This window comes from Tupaia chinensis, unplaced genomic scaffold, assembly GCF_000334495.1.
Source record: "Tupaia chinensis unplaced genomic scaffold, TupChi_1.0 Scaffold000341_1, whole genome shotgun sequence".
Taxonomy (NCBI): Eukaryota; Metazoa; Chordata; class Mammalia; order Scandentia; family Tupaiidae; genus Tupaia; species Tupaia belangeri.
This window is the reverse complement of record NW_006159835.1, coordinates 751,103-756,743: the sequence shown is the minus strand read 5'-3', so window position 1 is coordinate 756,743 and position 5,641 is coordinate 751,103. Positions and strand designations below refer to the sequence as shown.

The following is a 5,641-nucleotide window of genomic DNA, read 5'->3' as shown; positions in this document are numbered from 1 at the left end:
CTCCTGATCATAACTGCTAGTCTCATTTTTTAAAAAATGTAGATCATGAAGCCATGTTGTCTCTACCTGCTAACTGCTCGTCCGGCTCCAGCCTGCTCCCGGCTGCCGCATTGTGCGTGCGTGGGAGGGGCTTTCCCAAGACCAAGGGACTTTTCTGAGTCAGGGCCCAAGAACTACAATTCGTGGGCCTCAGATCTCCCTGCCACCCACCTGCTAGGGCAAGTGAGAGTCCATGGAGGAAAATTCGGGCAAACCTTCAGCCAGAGTTTGTTCCCTTTGAAGAAACTAATAACCTTTGTGGAATAACTGGAGGCTTTTATCCTTGGGCGGCACCTCTTCCTTTGCAATTGGAGGCTGTTTCTTCTCCCTTCTCCTGATCATAACTGCTAGTCTCATTTTTTAAAAAATGTAGATCATGAAGCCATGTTGTCTCTACCTCCCCTTCTCCCTTTTATCCTTTATCTAGTAATGCAGCATAATGCTTAAAAAACCGGATATCCGGGATTCGCAGTCCCAGCCTGGCCGTTTAGAGCTCTGTAACTGGCAACTGAGCCTCTTCTTTCTGCCTTAGTTTCTTCATCTGCACGGTGGAAGCAATGCTACCGCTCACCTCAGGGGCTGGCCTGAGAATGAAACCAGTTGTCTCTACACAATGCTTGGCTTGTGGTAAGGACTTGGTTATTATTGCTAATACTTTACCTTTTGACTGGACAGGTCTGATGGGAGATGACTGAGTATAAAACAGAGTGGAAGTCACTGGGGCACATACTGCTGGAAATGGAGCCCCATCAGAAGAGGCCAAGAAAATGCATCCACATGTGTTGAGGAGAAAGCCAGGGCACTCAGAGAGAACAGGACCTAAGACTGCAGTGGTCGCTGCTAGCAGTGGGGAAGAGCCTGGAAGGGGACAGTGTGGGGAGGCTGGGTAGCAGAGCCACACCCTTGGAGGACGGGTCCTGCGGTGCCCAGAAACAGTGAACACAATAGAGAGTAACACAATGAGTCTGGTGTTTTGGTCCGTCAGTTTGTTTTAGGTCTGACTCTCAGATCCTGATCTGCACTCCGCTGACTCTTAAAGCAATAGAAACCACAGGCTGGTTCTGAGAGGAGCTGCCCCCTTACGTGGGGTCTTCTGGTTGGGAAGCGTGAGCTCTAAGATTCTCTATTGAGCACACCTCCCTTCCCTGCCCTGTTTCCGTGTAAACTCTCATCAGACAGGTATGTTATCCTCAGCATGGCATTCAGGCTCTTGAACCTGCTCAGACCCCCAGGTAGTTACGTTGGCTTTGGCTTTATCTACCTTCCTCTCCCTCCTGGCACTGCCTGTGCACCTTCTCTCCACAACACGTATCACCTCCCTTCCCTGTTATACCCACTGTTTGCAGGTACACCATTCTCTCATGTTTCCTAAACATGATACGGTAGAGGACGCTATGTGTTTACTACCTCATTTCATCTTCCGGGGCAGATGAGAAGACATCTTCCAGTTTCTTTTGCAATTAGGTTGAGACGAGAGCCACATTCTTGACAACAAAAAAGTGAGCCAAAGGAACATGGCACTTCTGATTTAAAGAAACTAAAAGGGATCTGAGTTCTTCATGCTCTTTCTCTCTTGTTGGTGTGCCAGGATATGCAGAACTCTAAGACAGTGGGTTGCAAGATGGGAGCAAACAGAATCCTGAGTTTCTATTATAGGAAAGCTGATGCATTGTCACCAGATTTTCTTTTTCAATGAGAAAAAAAAAAAAAGCCACTGAGATTATGAGGTTTTATTTGTTATCTCGGCATAGAGTATCCTATACTGACTAATAATACACATACCATCACATACCATGCTCTTCTCTCTTTGGTGCCTCCGTTATGACATTTTGTCACCTGGAATGCCTCTCTACCTCCCTACCCTGCAGCAAATTGCTACTATCCTTCAAGTCTCCTCTCTGCTCTTATAGCTCCATGCTCATGTTTGTAGCTTGAATGATTAGATGGATTTTGGCACCAGTAAGAAAAATAAAAAAGGAGGAACAGATGTACATTTGGCAGAGAACTCCATAATGTGCATGGTGAGTTTGAGAATGGGACATCCAGGCAGACATGTCCAGGAGGTATTTGGATATATGGATGTGAAGCTCAGGAGAGAGGCCTGAGCCACAGGTAGGTTGATGGTTAGGTGTTATCAGCATATGGGGAGAAGTACGGGGAAAGGATGTAAAATAAGGTAAGAAAAGGTAGAAGATGGAAAGAGGGATCTTGGTGGAACACCACCACTTAGGGAAGGCAGAAGAAGTGGAGCCCTTATAAACCTAACAGCTTTACAATCATGAGATTGAACATGAAATCTGGGAATGGAAGACTAGTTTGTTGATCAATATTTAAAATATGAAGTTTAGTTTTGAAGGAAACAGGGTACTGCGCAATCAAAGCCATTGAGTAGACCTGAAAATGTCTTTGAAGGTGGGATTATTTGCCTTTAGTATTGAGAAAATGTCCCTGCAAAAGTTTAGCTTTGATCATGTCAAAGGAAATCATAAATTGGTAAATTTAATTTAAAAGCCTGCTCTGGCTTTTATATTTCTGACTTTTCCTCAATCCGAAGTCTTCAGACTTCAGTCAACCTAGAGGAGTAAAAGAGTTGCAAGAATCTTTAACTTGCTGTCGTAATCCATTGTCCTCACTAGCCTATGTTTTCTTTTCTTCTTCTTTGTGTGATCGCTCTTCGGAGGTAATTTTTAAATCGTTCTAAATGGCCACCATTGAACCATAGGTCTTTAAATGGCATCTGGACAGCTGTAGGGAGTTGAGAGAGATCATCATTTTATATTTCAAGGCTCTCAGAAGACCTCTGAGGTTCTTTCAACACTGATACTATTAAACATCTACCATCTCAGAGACTCACAGGTCCAAATCTCTGGAGCATCTCTCACTAAGAATTATAAATCCCTTTGGGGATCAGCAGTTGGAGTAACGGCTATGTCGTTGTACTCCTATGTAGTCGACTGCGGTTTAAGTCCCGGACCCGGTGGCTTAAACTCATGTTGGGCGCATGTGCATGTGTGCCCAAGAGGAGAATGGAGGAGAAGGGATTACAACGTGGCCATCCCCCTGGGGAGTGATTTCTCACTTTCTGTCTCTCTCTTTCTGGCAAGCACATGCGCCTTATAGCAAAAACCTCTCAAAAAAGAAAAAAAAAAAGAAGTATAAATCTCTTTGAAATCAGCTCCATGTGAAAAAAAGGAGTAACTTCCCTTTGATGTGTAGATACAGATATTATCCACTATTTTATATATAAATCATGGAATTATAATGCTCCCAGTGCAGCTCATTGTGCTGGTTTAGTGCAGCCCACTTTTTGGTCAGAAGGTGATAATCCTTAAATACATTTTCAGTAGCCAGCTCTGTCACAAAAAGTGCCATTAGATGCAGTATTAAGTAGCTTCTCTCCTTCTTAAGGCTTTGGGCAAATTTAAGAGCATGTCATATCTGCCCACAGTCTTGGGTATCCATTACGAAAATGGAGCCTACATGGTATGCAAAGAGACTTTAAAAGTTCATGGAAAAGTGGACTTACAGTTCAAGTTTATTTTAGTGCAAACATTTTTGAAATACATACGTGATGTTTTCATAATATGCATTGTCTATGGGCTTTTCAAAGGCCCCTTGTATGGTCCACTATCACACAGTATGTGTGCATTTGCTGAACATCATATATAAAAAGCTGAGAGAAAAAGAGGAGGACAGATAATGAAAGACCAGCCTGCTCTCTGTCAAGGGCACTGCTCCAGGGTGACATCTGCTTAGGAGCTGCTGGACAGCTTTCTTTTCATACTGAAAAAAATTGTCCTTGTGATCTGCAGATTGAACGCCTGTCCATGTGTTTCTTAATTATTTCAGACTTCCTTTCATTAAGTTGGTGGAAACCTTCATACGACCTCTGTCTCCTGCTCTGCTGTTCTTAGTGGAATCATTGTTTGTAACTAGCATTTTGGTACTTGCTTTGTCCCTGAATGCCCCTTATGGACCTGTCATCATGTCAGGGGCTTGTATCACATCTTCTATTTCCATGTCAACCCTCTAAGATGATCATTATTTTCATTTCATAGGTGAGAGACTGAGTCTTGGAGAGGTTAAAGAAGTTGCTGCGGGTCACCTAGCTATCACACTCTGAGTGATAGAGTCACTCAAAGGCAGGTCTGTCTCTCTCCGGAGCTTGTGCCATCCCATGGGAATCACTGCTTCCGTTAGTCTTGTGTGCCGTCCTAAAGTGCCTCCTCTACAACTTCTCACTTGGACTTAAGCGTCTATTTCCCAAGCTGGCTCTTGGCAGAGTGTGATAAGTTCATTTCAAGTTTCCTTGTATGTTTGCAGAAGGAACTGAAAATTCTCTGAGTATAGAATTCCAATCCCATATACTTATTTTATTTATATTTTTTCTTTATTATTATTATTATTATTTATACATTTAGTAGCTATACATCAGTTAGATTTTAAAGAGACTTTACCCACCATGATACACACCTATATTCAGTTGCTAATACTATACACATCCTCATCAACAGATAATAAACCATGTCTGTGTTCCACAAATGTCTTACCTCTCCATTTTCCCCCCAATTTTCCTTTCCTTCGCTCTTCCCCTCACACGCTTTCCTTCCACTTTATCTCTAGTGTCCATGACAATTTTTAATGATTTTATGTTCTCTAGACTTTCAGTCTCTACCACAGAGTGTGGACAGTCAGTATACGTTAAGTGGAGACATACAATGTCTCACTTTCATAGTCTGACTTGCTTCACTCAGCAACAAAATCTTCCATATTTGTTCACTTTCTATCAGATTCCAGGGTCTTGTTTTTTATGGCTGAATAGAATTCCATGGAGTATATGTGCCACACTTTTTCAATTTATTCATCTGTTTGTGGACATTTGGGTTGGTTCCATGTCTTAGCAATCATGAATAATGCTGTAATAAATATAGTTGTGCAAGTGCTTTTCCAACTGAGTGTTCTCCTGTCCTTTGGGTAGATACCCAGGAGTGAACTTGCTGGATCATGTGGTAGTTCTATTTGAAGGTCTTTAGGAACCTCCATATTGTTCTCCACAGTGGTTGGACAAATTTACATTCCCACCAACAATGTAGGAGCGTTCCCCTTTTGCCACAACTCTCTAAGGAAGGTACAGCCAAAAAGCATGTGAAAAATGCTCAACATCCGTCATCATAAGGAAGATGCAGATTAAAACCACAATGAGACACCACTTAAACCCAGTCAGAATGGCAAAGATTAAAAAAATATATAATTTATTTTGGTGTTTTTGCTTCCTCAGCTCCTGGCCTTGTCAAAGGCTGGCTAGTTCTGTGGAGGCTGGTGGGTGCTGGTGTGTTTGGACTCTTGTTCTGGCTGTGCCTTTAACTCAGAGGGTAACCTGAGCATGTCACTTAACCAGTTCAAGTCTCTAGCTCTCTAAATATAAAATGGAGGTATGTTTTTTTGGAGAGTTTTTTTGCTGTAGGGCATGTGCACTCACCAGAAAGACAGAGAGAGACAGAGACAGAAAGCGAGAAATCACCCCCCGGGGGGATGGCCACGCCGCAATCCCTTCTCTTCCATTCTCCTCTCTGGATCTTGGGCACGCACGCACACGCGCCCG

The 5,641-nt window shown here is 43.0% G+C and overlaps 1 long non-coding RNA gene across 1 annotated transcript in view; it reads left to right on the top strand.

Moving 5' to 3' along the window:
• The first annotated feature begins 251 nt into the window (after positions 1-251).
• LOC114008441 (uncharacterized) overlaps positions 252-5,641 on the top strand; it is a 16,956-nt gene continuing 11,566 nt past the window's right edge. The window contains exon 1 of the long non-coding RNA XR_003549975.1: positions 252-666. This is a non-coding gene — a long non-coding RNA (uncharacterized LOC114008441). The remainder of the gene's footprint in view (positions 667-5,641) is intronic.